This window comes from Eschrichtius robustus, chromosome 5 (assembly GCF_028021215.1).
Source record: "Eschrichtius robustus isolate mEscRob2 chromosome 5, mEscRob2.pri, whole genome shotgun sequence".
NCBI classification, from domain to species: domain Eukaryota; kingdom Metazoa; phylum Chordata; class Mammalia; order Artiodactyla; family Eschrichtiidae; genus Eschrichtius; species Eschrichtius robustus.
Genome location: NC_090828.1, coordinates 60849923 through 60866474, shown reverse-complemented (window position 1 = coordinate 60866474; position 16552 = coordinate 60849923). Strand labels below are relative to the sequence as shown.

Sequence of the window (16552 nt, the reverse complement as noted above, 5' to 3'; positions counted from 1 at the left end):
GTTATAAACGGCAGTGTCATGTGTGTGTGTGTGTGGTTTCCAGTCCTGACTATCTTCAAATGTCACTTCTGATGGCTTCTAGATGGTTTCAACAAGCAGGCTGTCTCACTTCACAGGGCCTGATTCTGATAAGCCCCACGGGGTGCTCACTGGGGGTGTTGGGTAAAGGCATGCTGATTCTCCTGGTTATGCACTGTGCTCTCACCCCACCAAGCATCTGTGCTGTCATCTCTGTCTGAAATGACCTTGCCTGGCCAATTTCTACTTGTCCTTCAAGTGTCTAATCAAGCATCACTTCCTGATTTTCAGGAAGGCCCCTGGCCATCCAAACTGGGCTAGGGACAGGGTTCTTTCCTAATCAGCTGGTATAGCCACTTATGGAGCCAATCGTTCATGGCTGGAGTCAATTCTGATTGGTCAGTTACATATCTTGAATCGCTATGGTTGGACCTCCTTCTCTGAGTTCCACTGTATCCCATATATATCCCTATTTTACCCTGTATCACATTGTTCTGTATTCATCTATTTGTCTTGCTCTCCTAGTAGATGGTGAGCAACTTGAAAACCAGGACTGTCTTTTAACTCTATTCCTAGTGTTGGGAACAAACTAGGCCTTTGATAAATCTTTGAATGACCTAACCCCTCCACTCAGGATCTCTGAAGCTCTGCCATGGGTCCCCGCTGTCCTCAGGGCTCACATCTATTAGAGCACCGCTGCTATTTGTTTATGTCTCATTTCCCCTGTGACATTGTAAAGTTCCTGGGCTAACCAACTGTGTCTTCACTCACTTTTGTTATCTGATGCCTAGGCCACCACCTGGCATATAGAGTAGGTGCTAAATAAGTGTGGAAAAATATTTTAAACTCTAATTTAAAAGTTTCAAAGTGGCAGTGTATTATATACCTTTTTTTTTAAATCTACTGAAGTGCCTGGCTAGTTTCATAAAAACTGAACCGTGTGATTTTTGTCAACACTTGGTTTGGATATTCCTTAGATGTCCTCAGATACCAGGCTGTTAAGTAGCATGAGTAGACTTCTGTTACTCTTGATATTAGGATGAGAACAAACTCTGAGACAGTGAGCACAATCTGGGCATTCTGTGCATCCCATCGTCTTACTTACGTCCTGAAGCGTGTCTTTATTAGGCATCTGGCAGACGGGGCCCAAGCCTCTGGAAGTGAATGGGCTAGAGTTTGTGTCCAAAACTGAAGGTAGGGTTGACATCAAGTCCACACAGGTAGAGGGAGAACAAGAACTGGATTGCATGTAGAGAATCCAGAGGGCGAAGAAGCTAGAGAGACCCCTGAAAGGAGGTACTGGAAAGACTTCAGAGGCAATGGGATGCAGCAAGGACCTCGTTGCTGCAAACCTACAGTTGGGTCTGTGGGTGGAGAGGGATTATTTGGGGCAATGGGTGAGCTCTGAAAGAGGCGGAAGAAGTTGGATTCTTGGTTTATGCAGTGGCGAGCTTGAGGGCCACCACAAACACACCATGTGTGTCAGAGGACACAATGTAGACAGAACACGCTGGATGAGTGTACCCTGAATTGGTCTTAGCCAGGTGGCCTTTGGGGCGTGATGTGGTGGAGGAAACATGGGGTTTTTGCTCTCCTCTGTGTTCTGAGCAGCCCAGACTCGGACAGCAAAAGCTCTTCCTCATCCTAGAATGAGGCCAAATCAGCTTAAATAAATATGATTAATAATATGTCAGAAGAGTCCAGATAAAGGAGCTCAGACCCAACCCTGGTTACCCAGGCCATGATTCACACTGGCTCAATGGCCGTGGGCTCACAGCCTGTGCTGGATAAATGAGGGGAGACGGGGATGAAACTCCGGGGAAGAGAAAATGGGAAAACTCGCTTCTACGTTTTTATAATACCAATCAGGTGGAGCAGGATTAGGTATGGAGAAAACAGACTCGATCCACTTTCCTCTTGGGAAGGAGACGCTTTCTTTCCTAGCCAGCTTACGTCAGAGTAGAAGATGAGGATTTGATAAAACAATGTCTTTATTTCCTATGTATATTTCTCTGTTCCAAAAAGAGCTCTAATGTGTTTTCATGTTGGGTTCAAAGAAAAGATTGTCCTGGAAAATCACAGCTCCTTTGGAAGGACAACTTGGGATGTGAAAGCCCTTCTGCTAAATCTTCACCCTGTTAAACTGAGAACTGAATGCTCTGGCTCAGGTGGTTTTTAATTAAAGCAATTTATATTCAAAGAATGTGCACACATGCAGGCTCACACAAAATCAATGAAGTCAAGAGAAAAAAAACTGATGTAATCAAGAAGTACTTACAAGGAAGGGCAAAAGAAATTTTTTTGGATTTAATTTCTGTTTAAAGTATTTGCACACATTGCCTTATTTCAGCCAAAATCCTAAATGTGTTGCACACTATTTACTATTCTCCCCCTTCCTTGCTGCCCCCCCCCTTACAAAATGAGGCTGAGTTTCATCCTAGATTGGGCATGGCTTCTTATTTTTCTTACATTTAAACAAGTACACAGTTTGAGTGATTAATAGAGCACGTGGAATAATTTGCTGCCACTCTCCTTCCATCAGCTCAATGGGAGTGAGGTATTAATGAGAATGTCCACTTAAACAAGCTGCACAGTTTTGTCATTTCCATGAGGTTTGCTGGCATTTGAATATAACCCCACATTCTTTTATGGAATACATAAATGTAATCAAATAGTTGCTTTGGTTTCTTTCTGGAGGCAGAAGGAGAAAAATGTCAAACTCTCATTGTTCACTGTTTCTAACAGACCTCTTTTGTATAAATGCTATGACTTTCCAGCACAAAGTTCCAAACTGCAGATAATAGCTTAAAAGGCTATCTGAACCCATTCTGTTATGTAGATGAAAGGAAGTCTTTACAATTAATCTATGGCATCTCCGAATAAAAAAAGAAGGGCACTCATCCAACTCATTTCCTTGGGCCAGGGCAGTGAGCAAGCAGAACGAAAATGCCAAATTCTGCTGCTCGAAACCAGAGTTTGACATGGCACAAGGGCAGCCGATTAGCAACCAGAGTTTCGCTTTTGACCTGTCACTGTTTGGAAATCTGAAACAGTGTGTTATTATTCAATATTATCACTAAATTAAAAGTTAATGTAAGGCATCTGACTAAATAAAGTGTAGCATAAATATTTTAGAAACTGTTACATTGCTGTTTTATAATAAAATATTTTATGAGATTTACATATTTAAAAGGAGATGAAATAATCCTAATTTAAAAATTAGAAAACTGTTTTAGGAGTTCCCTGGTGGTCCAGTGGTTAGGACTCGGCACTTTCACTGCTGTGGCCCAGGTTCAATCCCTGGTTGGGGAACTAAGATCCCACAAGCTGCGCTGCACAGCCCCCCAGAAAAACAAAACAAGACTGTCTAAACCAAGGGAAGCAAGTGAAAAACTGTTTGTCAAATTGGAATGAACATACTGGGAAATAAGCATGACACGTCATCCTAGAGAATCGATTTTATTAATAAAATTGTTTCTCCAAATTTGTTTATATTACAACAAATACCATATTAAGGAATCAAATGCAAGAATGGCAAAATTAAAAAAAAAAAAAGAATGGCAAAATAAGAGATTTAAAGAAATTGAGTTAATTACATCAATTAAAATGGCATCTGCCATTTGGGGCATTCAGGTGAAAAGACTTGGGATTACTCAGTTATCAGAACTAATAAACATTTAGGGGGATCAGTTACAAAATAATTATGCAGATCAGTACTGTTCTATATGCAAGCAATTAATGGAAAATGTAATAAAAATTGAGATCCAATTCACAAGACATACTTACACACAAAACATAAAATACATGGGAATAGAAATGTGCTAGACTTATATTTAGAAAAAAACAGTTTCTTTCTGAGACATGGAAAGGAGGATTTGAATACATGGAGAAACATTTTCTATATTTCTACCACTGAAGACACAATATTAATAAGGCAATCTCCTCAATTAAGCTCTGATTATTAACACATTCCTAATGAAAAATGCCAATGAGATTTTAGGGAGAACTTGACAAAAATGTTCTAATGTTCACCTGAAAAAGAAAAAACATGTAGGAGTATCTAGGAAAATCCTGAAAAAGTGGAATAATGATGTAGGACTTGCCCACGTTTAAAAATATATCATAAACTTTTTTTGATTAGAACAGTATGGTGCTATCATAGGAACAGGTGAATAGGACAGGATTAAATAACATGTTTGGTCATTCCACTAATAGGGTAGACACACTCAGAGGTGAACACGTATCGTTAGAGTTTTTCTCCCCAAAGAGGTGTCTACTGATTTCCAGGCAAACAGATTTCTACTGGGCAAACAGATTTCTACTGGGCATTTCTTAGGTTTATCAACTATGCTGTGAAGCCTGAAGGTAAAAATACTACCATATTACTCATTCTCATTCCCGCACAGTGCCTGTTAATAGTAGATATTCAATGTTCGATGAATGAATGAGTGACTGTATGAATTAATGTGCATTGAAATGAATTAATGTGCATTTGAATAACATTAGGAAGATCCACCAGCTTTAAATCTCTGCTTGAAAGTTACTGACAAAACTCCTTTATAATAGCTAACATTAGAATGAGATTTTCTATTTAATATACAAAACCCAGCTAATTCCTTAATTCAGTGTTTTTCAAACTAACGTACGGACGGCTTTTCATGGAAAAAGTTCCTGGTAGCCCAAGTGATGACTCAAATTACTATTACTTTTAAGTAACATTACTTAAATATAGACACACACAAAACTAGGTATATACTTCTTAGGTTTATGACCCTTAAACAAACATAGCACCAAAGGACATTTATCAATTAAACATCCATATTTATAAAATAAGTAAAATTTAAATGAACAACAGATGGTATGTTATGGAAACAAAATTGCTGATGTTGGGTTTAATAACATATGTGTTTAGTTGTTTTACATTTCACTAGTTGACTTGATTCTTTCCATCTTGAATATGATGGGTCATTATTTGACACTTCACTGTGGTCACTGCTGTTATTTTTAGCTTTTACGGTTGGGTTTCTATCCATTGATCCATTATATTGGTTGTCCAATCAATTTAGTACTTTGCCTTGTATACAATGTGTGTGCAGTGTTGTATAATATATGACACTGAGGGTTTAGCACAGGGTCTCTTGGAGACACAAATGCAGATGCTGAATTCTGGACAGCGTTTGGTTACAAGGTGGTCATCCCAATGGTCCAGAACACTCTTATATTACTTTTCTTAGATCATAGTCTTAAGGAAAACCCCAAATCAAAAAATTCTTTCAGAACTTGTGAATCTCAGTTTGAGAAACATTACCCAAGCTTATTTCAAGTTGTAATTGATTTTAAAAAAAAATATTCCAGGATAACAGAAGGCATTGGGCAACCTTTTGTGATTGTCATAATGAGATTTTGTGACCGTTGATCGATATTTTCAACACCTATCTCGGGCTTGAACCAACTGATTCTCCTTTGGAGACAGGCACTGAGAAGCCTATTCTGCAGGTGAAGAAATCAAGGCAGCGAACAGCACTCCAGAGAACGCTGTGGTGAAATTTAGATTAGAGGTCAGAGTTATATCCAATTGAGAGGAGAAGTGAAGGGTAATCACACAAATTGCTCAGCCTTTGGAGGGCTTTGACCATCATTTAGACTGTACCTGTCTCCTTCTGCCTAGGCAGGACTCACTGGTATCTTGCACCACAATGCACAGGGCCTCATCAAGCCCTTGTGCTAAATACACACTCCCTGTGCCTCACCCCCTGTGTCCTATTCAGCTACAAGGGACTGAGTAAAAGCTAATCGCTTATCTGAGACCATGAGAGCTGGCAGTCAGCTTGCAAGGTGTTATGGCTTCTACTTATAGGTCTTGTGCTCACCGCGGGAGCTACTATTCCTTCCCAAGTACGGGTGTTCCTTCTTCTTGAACAGCTGCCAGGAGCTCAGCAGCTTGGGAGCCCTTCAGATAAATAGCACCTGAGTTTACATTATCTCAATTGCAGCGTGTATGGGCACAACCCTCAGGTATTTGGGCGCGGACTTGCCTTAGTCATAGTGAGACTGGAGAGAATGTTCTTTCAAATCAGACCAAGTTATAAACCCCTCCCCAAATATCAGGGGAACATCACCCTAGCCATAGTTACTCTTATAACCAAAAGAAATCACCAAAGAACATAGAATACCAGAGAGATTGTGTCAAGTAGATTCCTAATGAGTGATAAATAAGACACCATGTAGTATAAAACAGAGCTTTCCTACACTTGAAACCTTTCTGTGACTTTATTTCTGCCTCATTCTCCCCTCTAAACTGACTACCTTGCTCTGTCTGCTCACTCAAAGCTTCTGCTCCCTTTTAGCTTTGGCTTGCCCATGACATGGCCACAATGGCCTCTTCTTTCCTTTCCTACATCACAACTTTTCACCTTAAGTTACTGTTGCCAACTGGGTCACTGTTTTCCAAAACAAATTCCCAAGAGTGGGGATCTGATAGGCCCAGCTCATCTTTTCATTCCAGCCTGTGGACTGACTGTGACCCAAGGGTGATCCGACACCCCTAGGTCAGGTGTTCACCCATGTGCCATCATCTGTGCTGGGCATGGGAGGTGGTCATTCAAAGAACATGCAGAGGGCACTTCCCTGGTGGCGCAGTGGTTAAGAATCCACCTGCCAGTGCAGGGGACAGGGGTTCAATCCCTGGTCCGGGAAGATCCCACATGCCATGGAGCAACTAAGCCCATGCGCCACAACTACTGAGCCCACGTCCTAGAGACCTTGAGCCACAACTACTGAAGCCTGTGTGCCCTAGAGCCTGTGTGCTGCAACTACTGAGCCCACGTGCCACAACTACTGAAGCCTGTGTGCCTAGAGCCCATGCTCCGCAACAAGAGAAGCCACCGCAATGAGAAGCCCACGCACCGCAACTAAGAGTAGCCCCCGCTCGCCTCAACTAGAGGAAGCCCACACACAGCAACGAAGACCCAACGCAGCCAAAAACATAAATAAAAAGCAAACCAAAAAACAAACAAAAAAAAACCAGCAGAAAAACAAAGAGCACGCAGCGGGGAGTGGCTGATTTGGCACTGTGATTAAAAAACATCTTGGCACATCTGGCACATCTAAATTGAGTGGTTTTTTTTATTTTGTTTAGGACTTTTTTTTTAACATCTTTATTGGAGTATAATTGCTTTACAGTGTTGTGTTAGTTTCTGCTGTATAACAAAGTGAATCAGCTATACGTATACATATATCCCCATATCCCCTCCCTCTTGCGTCTCCCTCCCACCCTCCCTATCCCACCCCTCTAGGTGGTCACAAAGCACCAAGCTGATCTCCCTGTGCTATGCAGCTGCTTCCCACTAGCTATCTATTTTACATTTGGTAGTGTATATATGTCCATGCCACTCTCTCACTTTGTTCCAACTTATCCTTCCCCCTTCCTGTGTCCTCAAGTCCATTCTCTACGTCTGCATCTTTATTCCTGTCCTGCCCCCAGGTTCTTCAAAACCATTTTTTTTTTTTTTTAGATTCCATATATATGTGTTAGCATACGGTATTTGTTTTTCTCTTTCTGACTTACTTCACTCTGTATGACAGACTCTAGGTCCATCCAACTCACTACAAATAACTCTAAATTGAGTAGTTTTTATAGAACTATTTTCCCCATTTGCTGAGTGTTAGTTTGAATTTCTATTGCCTTCCGTGATATTAACAATTTCACTAAAGTCATTATCATGTAAAAATTGAGGGCATATATTCTAACTCGTTTTTCTACCTAATAAATACTGATATTGAATGAGATAGAGTCTAAGAATGAACCCCATGAGACTCTCCTTAGAACATCACAGGTGGACCTGTTCCATTGAACACTACTACCTTCTGAGTTTAATCCGTAAGCCCCAACTCTAACTCGGACCAAAATAAAACCAGAAGATAACACTTTTTCCTGATTGATAAAGAGTCACGTAATTGGTTGGGTGTGTGGGTCATGCATACTGGCTTTGGAGCCAGCCCACCTGGAATCAAAATCTGGCTCCACTTCTGATTTATGTAACTTGGGGGACTTATGTGACCCTGCTGCTCCTGACTTCTCTTATGTATAAAATGGGATTACTAAGAATGTTAATGATATGGGTTATTGCAAAGACTAAATGAATGAATCAATGAAAATGTGTGCTGGGAACAGTACCTACTACAGAGCAAATATCCCATAAATGTTAGTTATTATTGTTATAATTAGTTCCATAAATTTTGTTGAATTTTAATTGTATAGCTTAAGCTAGTTTCAGGTGGGAGCCTGTGAATTTTACAACCACAATGGTCTTAATCAAGAAAATGCAGGTGGACTTCTTGTCACTTTCTACCAGTTTATGTGGCCATAATTTTATTATAGAAAGAAATCAGAGTGGTTTGTTATGCAAAGCTTTTTACAGAATCATGCTGGTAAATTTCCGTCATCTTCATATATATTATTTCATTAATTTTCTGTTATGAATATTATCAAATGCCTGGGATCAAATTGAGAGCAATTGCATGATTTTTGTTGTCTTCCAGAATAGTAGATATTTAATTTATACCAATTAAAGTTTCCTTAATATAAAATATTTTACAAAGCTAATTCTTTGAATCTTGTAGTGACATTGTTCTTTGCATTTTTCCCCCTGTATTACTTTTGGTTATAGTGACTTGAAGCTGAGAATATATTGGTGTGAGAGAGTCTACGCTGAAATAGACACGAGTCACTCTCAAATCCAAGTTCATGAACTGTGAAAAGCCTAATAAGCAAAGAAATGTGGTATTGCTCATGTTAATCTTGAGCTAAGCTGAAAAAGTTCTGCTTCAAGGTTCTGTCACACTAAATACACTCGTCTTGCTAAGTATATGTATCAGGTTTACTGCCTCTAAACAGGCAGCCTCTCCTAAACTAGTGGTAAACATTTTGATTAGTGAGAAGTGTTTTCACATCTGCTTATTTCAAGCATAAGTGCTTTTCTCCTTCTCACAGAAAAATTGAGATAAGGCAAATATCATCATCCTCCATTCATTTCCACTTGCAGTTTCAGCTAGTATGTAAATACAAGTCTTGGAGGACCAGAAAATGTCTTAAATGAACACAATACTTAAAATGCATTGCCCAATGCTAGGGAGTGATGGGAAATTGGCATTCCTGATGGAGCTGTGGTGAATATTCATTTTTCCATCTGGAAACTTAAGCACATGCGATTTAGCAGATTGAAAACTGGTGTGACTTCAGTACTGTAACTACATAAACTTTACAATCTTGAGAGTGTAATGCACATTAAGAAAATAAATGTGTTGCTGTAAAAGTATACAGATGAGATATAGAACTGAATTGGTTGCTGAAACTAATTAAGTCCATTTTTCAGAGGTAACCTGGGGCACCGCCATGTTAAGAAAACTCTTGGGTGGGGATTCAGGACCCCGCTTTGATCACTATTATGAGGGACCAGAGGAACTTGGAGACGTTCTTTGCTCATTTTTCCACAGGATTCCAATTTCAACAAGAATTGCCAGGATCTTCTTAGAAATACAGAATATTGAGGAACTGGAAAGAAACTGAGTAACTCAAAGACATACCTTATGCCATAAATAAAATCCTGTAGTTAGAGCTCGGATTGAAACCCTCCCGAGGACTGACAGCTTGTTCCTCTGTTAGAACCACTCTCTTGAAATTAATGGGCTTGGCTTTGTATCTCCAACTGTTCTGCACAAATGAACCAAACTGGGAATCAGTTGGAGTCACTGAAGCTTAACACAACTCCAGCTATTGTTTACATGGCTCCCATGAAACCCCTATGCCAAACTGATTAGATTTACAGTTCATTCGATAAGCTTGTCTGCTCATGGCACATAAGGCGGTGAACCTTTTCACAAAATGAAACTAGAGTTGGAGAGAGAAAAAACAAAACCTTTAATGAAGAGGGAGGCTGAGAGACTTTGGTGGGGGATCTTTTAAGTTTCTAGGAAGCCTCCCTTGTGCTGAGTTTCTCCTGCTCAGTGTTGGAATGATACTCTGGGATTTGTCCTCCTGCTTAACAGAAAGTCTTTAGCGCCATTTTCAAATTCGTTGTGATGATGGATATGTGTAATGCTAATGGGAACTAGGGACTATAAAAGACTCTTAAAGATGCAATGGGTCAGGGAGCACCATATGGATCAGTGGAAGCCATCCACCAACCACACAGTGACAGAGCTGCTTTTTGTTCTTCCCCTATCCCCATGCTAGAGGCTGGGAGAAAATGTATAAAGCCTACCGTATTTGCTCATGCTTTGGACCTCTTATTGAGTGATTGGGAATTAGTCATGGAGCCATGAAATCATCTCCCCCAAAACTCTTTCTAATCAACTTCTAAGCAAGTATAACTGATCTCATTTCTCCAGGAGCATGACTCAGTAGCTTAGTCAACCACATCCTGGCACTGCGGACTTGCTCCCGCTGAGAAAGATGGCAGCGGATGGGTCAGCTGAGTAGAAGCTAATGCTTACCTTTGGAGGAGTCCCACACAGGAACTTTATACTACATCTGTTTTGGTTATCTATCGCTTCATCACAAACAACCCTGAAACTTAGTGGCCTGAAACAACCGTCGCTTTATTCATATCTGTGGGTCTGGAAGTCAGGTAGGGCTTGGATGGGTGATTCTTCTGCTTCATAAAGTGTCAGCAGGGATTACTTGGTGGTATCCAGATGGTGGCTGGATAGTTTGTAGGCTCCAAGATAGCTTCACTCCCATACATGGCACTTTGGCATGGACAGCTAAAAAGCTGGGCTCAGTCAGCCCCCTCCCTCTCCATATGGTCTCATGGCTGCTTCACCATGGAAGGTGGACTTCTTACATAGTGGCTCAGAGTCCAGGAATGAGTGTTTCAAGAGTCCCAGGAATGAGCTATAAGGCTCCTTATGCTTTAGCCTGGGGAGTCCCAGAATGTCATATCTGCTTTCTTGACCAATTTTTATTGGTCAAGAAAGTAACTGAGGCCAGTTAAGATTCAAGGGTAAGAGAAGTAGACCCCACCTCTCAATGAGAGGAATGTCAAAAAAATCTGTGGCCATCTCAAGTTTGCCTCAAACACTTTCTTGTGACCTTATAGAAAGAATTCAGTATTATAAATCATTTCTCAAATCCCTTATCCAAAAATGGGGAAAAAGTAAAGGAAAACTCTTGAGAAACCCTTATGCACACACTGAGTATGCACTGAATGCTTAATAATATTTAGTAAACCCTGATATGCATTGAGTGCTTAATAATATGAATATTTAGTTAACAATTGGGAGATCAGTTCAATGAAATATATGATTGAGAGTAATTGCACAGGTTTCAAGTAGATAACACTTGGCTGACAATTTTACTATCAACCTTGAATAAATCACAGAGAACATTGATGTTTATATAAAACAATATAATCTGTATGTATTAAACTCTGGGACTCACACATCGGATGCCTTTTCCTATTGTTCACCTTGTAGTCTTCTATTGCTACAACCATACTCCTTCACACACTGCCCATGTCTCCAGGATTCTATGTAAACTATAATTGTGCCTTGGAACCACATTAAATCATCTTTACAGATGCAAACAGAAGCCTATTCCTGCAGTGTTTTTTCATTGCAATAAAAAAAAAAAATCACATCTGTAGTATTGCTTCAAGCTCATAAGCCTCAGCTGTGTCTGCTGGATACGCAATGCATGCTTTCTCTCAGAAATCTTTTCCTGAGAATGTCTAGCTGGCCTTAAGCATCCTCCCACGTAGGCATGTGCAGTTGGAACGGGAAGAGGGCAGGGTGCAGAGCTGACGTAGTTATGTACTATTATATACTATTGGGTGGATTGGGTGGTGGAGTGGGAGGTCAGGGAAATCTACCGCCTGAACCCTTCCTACTTCATGTCACCATGTCTTTTCTTTCTTTGGTGACTAAAGGACAAGATAGACTGAAGGTGATAACATTGTTAGCACTTTGGGACAGTAGACCAAAGAGTGAAACAAATGTGTTTTCCAATTTCAGGAGCCTAGCCTTCTGAGGACGTGGCTGCTTTCTTTGTTCAAAGGAGTTCTGGATTTGCAGCCATCATGCCCCCCTCTCCAGTCCACCCTCCTCCTCTCCACTCTCCCTCCAATCTCCCCAAAATCCTTTGCTAAGAATTTCCACTCCAGGTTAGGCAGTCCACTTTCACTTTTTCTAGCTGTCTTTGAATTGTTGGCAGGATAAAATGGCGCCTTGTTAATTGGCTGACTTGTTGCAGGGGTTTTCCATTTCCATGAGAATTACTGATATTTAGAGGAATCTGGGTGGGGAGGATGTGCCCTTTGAATAATGTGCACTATTGGGTATGCTCAGTTTTAAGCACGTAATGCAAGGGTGACACACTTTCTAAAAAACCTCTCCAACTTCAAAGAAGTCTTCTGGCATAAAAGTGATGATTGATGAAAACCCTGAGGTACCCTAGTCAGTCATTTTTTTAGTAGCTTCCATGTTCTAGGCCTAATTATTGGTACTGGGGATACAAAGATGAGTAAAGCATGGCCCCTACTTTGAAGGAACTAACAGTTTAGCAGACAGTTATATAAGCATATAAATAACAGTATTATTCAATATGAAGTAGGAGAGAGGTGTATGCAAAGTGTTGATGGAGTGTGAAAAGGGAGTGCCTGGGCAGATGGATATGGTGTCTACTTAATGCTACTCTCTCTTCTTTGAATATTTATTCTAAGTGGCTGATGGCTGGAATATATATATATATATATATATATATATATATATATATATATATATATATATATATATATATATATATAAAACATTTAATATATAATTAACATTTGAAAATATTTCAACTTTGGAATATGTTTTAAAAATACACATAACTCTCAAACTATTTTTCCTGCATTTGAATTATTTAAAAAATACAGTTTAAAAACTGTTTATAACCCCTAAAGACATCGCTAGATGACTGCAGTCAACACAAAAAGAAAGTCTCAGAGAAATAGATGTACGTATTTTGGTTATTTACAGAGTGTAAATTGGGAAATTCTAATAGCCCTTCAAAATCAAAGAGCTGACTGTCTCCCATACTCTCTTACCTCCTTTTCAACCAGTACAGCATTTACCCAACCATGTCTGTAACCAACAGCAACCGGGGATGAGTTGGCTACTTGGGGAAAGTAAACTTCTGGAGCAATGGGGTGGAGCTTCTATTTCCTAGTAGGGTCCAAGGCTGAAAAAATTCACCCTGGTTCATTGGACGTGGTAGGGCACAAACCCCCCTGGTTAGCCTTTCTACGCTTTCCATCCTCCTGTGAGCTGCAGGAACAAGCAACATGTGTTCATGTACGGACACCCCAGCCTAACTGATAAAATGTGACTGCTGGCTTTTTTTTCCTGCCAGAGAACAGCTTTGATCAAGATTACATTTTGTGAGCTGCTACAATTCCTTGTTTGGGAGTCAGGAAATTTGGTCTTGGTGGACTACTTGTCAGCCAAGGCTGAAAAAGGTTATGAACGTATGGTGTTGGTTATGAAATCAGAAGTCAGGATATCCTGAGTCTTAATTTGGTTGGAGGCCCTGACAATCTCTCTTACGAAAAGTCCCTGCTTCGACGTCTCCAGACATAAAATAGGACAATACCTTTTGCCTTGTGGAGATGCACTGATTTTCTAAAGGTTTTTGCAAATGAAATGTGGTGTAAGTATCCTTTTCACCAGGGAGCGTCCAGAAGCACCTTGTACAATGCAGAACCATTCAGCCCCTCACTTTGGATCACGTGATCTGGGACAGCAAAGCCATTGTTACAGGAACATTCTTGGCTGCTAGGTGGTCCAAATTTCTGCATTCTTTTTCTCCTTTCTTTGCTTTTTGTTCTTTATAGTGGTGTGTTCACAGGGCAGAATGTATTACATTGCCTTCAAATGTGTTGTTAATGTGACAGGAGAATCAACTTGTTAAATATACTGAGTACTTAATTATTTGTGTGCAAATGGCTTGCTTTCCAGATTCAAAAATTTTGAGGAAATTTTGAAGTTCAGGATCTGATTTCCCTGTGAAGTGTCATGTTCTCCTAATTACCCTGACGATTCATTTTAAGTAGTAGAAGCTGCTTTAATATTAGCAGTAAGATGTATTCAATTAAGATAAAGCTTCAAACAAAATAACAATGATTTTTAAGTTGGCCATGATTTTTGATAATCTTTAGCACTTACTTTTCCCCTGGCTGATCAGATCGTGGAAAGAGGAAGATAAGGATGTGTTTGGACACATATGTCCACCTTTCATCTCTTTCTCCTACCAGGCCTCCTGGCTGGCGAGTCCTCTGAACTTTTTCTCTTCCAAACTTATGATACTGAGTTTGGAACCCATTGTTGCTTCTGCAAAGACTGGCAGGAGATAGAAGTGGTCCAGAGCCAGGGTGAAGCACAAACTTGCTTCCATCCAAACCTCAAGCACTGAGAAGTTATGATATGACAGAGATTATTTGCCAAGCTATGATGGGAAGGAATGGTTTACCCTGACCACTTACATCAGGTGAATGTGGGGCGCAGGTGACCTCATTCACATGCTTCCTCTCCCTGTGTGTCCCTGATCTGAAGCCCTCCTTTGTTCTATATTCTAGTATATTTTCTTCTCCTTCATTTTCACAGCTACTATTTTATTCAGCACATATTTAACAGCAGACACTGTGCTCTGTATCTCACATATATAATCTCATTTAATCCTTACAACAACCTGGTGAAGTAAGATTTCTGGCCATTTTATAGATTTGAAAATTGAGTCCTGGAGAAGTAGAGGAACTTGCTCCAGTCCCTCAGCTGGGAAGTGGGTGAGGCTAAGCTGCCTTCCTTGAGTGCTTGCTTTGACCTGAGTTGATACACTCCAGAGGTCACTGGGTTTTCGCTCCAGAGATCACTGAGTTGATACACTCCAGAGATCACTCCAGAATCAGCTTGTCTTTTTTTTTTTTTTCCAGTTAAGATATTTTTATAGGAAGCAAGAAAAAATTTAAAAAACGTCTCCTCCAAGTTTGGCCTGTCAAGACTGCATTTGTGCGGCATGAGATACACAGAGATTCACGTTTGTTTCTGATGATGGTGGGGATGGAAAACCAAATTTTCCAGTGGGGATTTCACCTCAGCCTTGGGAGCTCAGTCTTAAATTTAACTTGATTCATTTAAAGTTTGAGCTTATTTCTGGCTGGCTGGCAAAATGTGCCTTCTTGGCTTAGAAAATTTCCCTCAAAACAAATTTGAAAAGAAGAATCCCACCTAAAATGGCAACATGAAATACTGTACAACATTTAATGCGTTCGTAACAAGCAAATTAGAAACATTCAACTTAAATTTACTTTAAAATAGATCTGGTGGGGCTTCCCTGGTGGCTCAGTGGTTAAGAATCCGCCTGCCAAGGCAGGGGACACGAATTCAAGCCCTGTTCCAGGAAGATCCCACATGCCGCGGAGCAACTAAGCCCGTGCGCCACAACTACTGAGCTACTGAGCCTGCGCTCTAGAGCCAACAAGCCACAACTACTGAGCCCTCATGCCACAACTACTGAAGCCTGCATGCCTAGAGCCCACGCTCCGCAACAAGAGAAGCCACCACAACGAGAAGCCTGAGCACCACAACGAAGAGCAGACCCCGCTCGCCACAACTAGAGAAAGCCCGCGTGCAGCAACAAAGACCCAACGCAGCCAAAAATAAAATAAATTTTTAAAAAAGCATCTTTTTAAAAAAAAAAAAGATCTGGTGAACAACCTAAGGGTCTATTGATGGCTGAATGGATAAAGAAAATGGATAAAGAAAAAATATATATATATCACATTTTCACATATATATTACACAATGGAATATTATTCAGTCATAAAAAAGAAAGAAATCCTGCCGTTTGTGACAACATGGATGGACCTTGAGGGCATTATCCTAAGTGAAATTAGTCAGAGAAAGACAAATATTGTATGATCTCACTTATATGTGGAATCTGAAAAAAAAAAAAAAAACTCATAGAAACAAAGAACAGATGGGTGATTACCAGAGGCGGGTGGTGGGGGAAATGGGTGAAGGTGGTCAAAAGAAACAAACTTCTAGTTAATAAGATAAATATGTTGTGAGGTTGTAATGCACAGCATGGTGACTATAGTTAACAACACTGTATTGTATATTTGAAAGTTGCTAAGATAATAAATCTTAAAAGTTCTCATCACAAGGAAAATAACTGTAACTCTGTGAGGTGATGGATGTTATCTAAACTTATTGTGGTGATCATTTCATAATATAGACATATATCCAATCATTATATTGTATACCTTAAACTTATACAACGTTCTATATCAATTGTATCTTAATAAAACTGGAAAAATAAATAAATAAAATAGATTTGAGTGTTAAAATAAGGTAGAGCTGGCAATTTGGATTATCCTGATCCAAACCAAAGGCAGATTTGCCCCTAGAAAATGTGCTGTGACTTACAGCAAATAAAATATCCAAACAAAAAGCATTAAGGTTCAGTGTGGAAGGAAAACCCCTGAACGTGTATACA

The 16552-nt window shown here is 40.0% G+C and overlaps 1 non-coding gene across 1 annotated transcript; it reads left to right on the top strand.

The window, feature by feature from the left end:
• The first annotated feature begins 3258 nt into the window (after positions 1–3258).
• TRNAE-UUC (transfer RNA glutamic acid (anticodon UUC)) lies at positions 3259–3330 on the top strand. The gene has a single exon. It is a non-coding gene; the product is annotated as a tRNA-Glu (tRNA).
• Positions 3331–16552: the final 13222 nt, after the last annotated feature.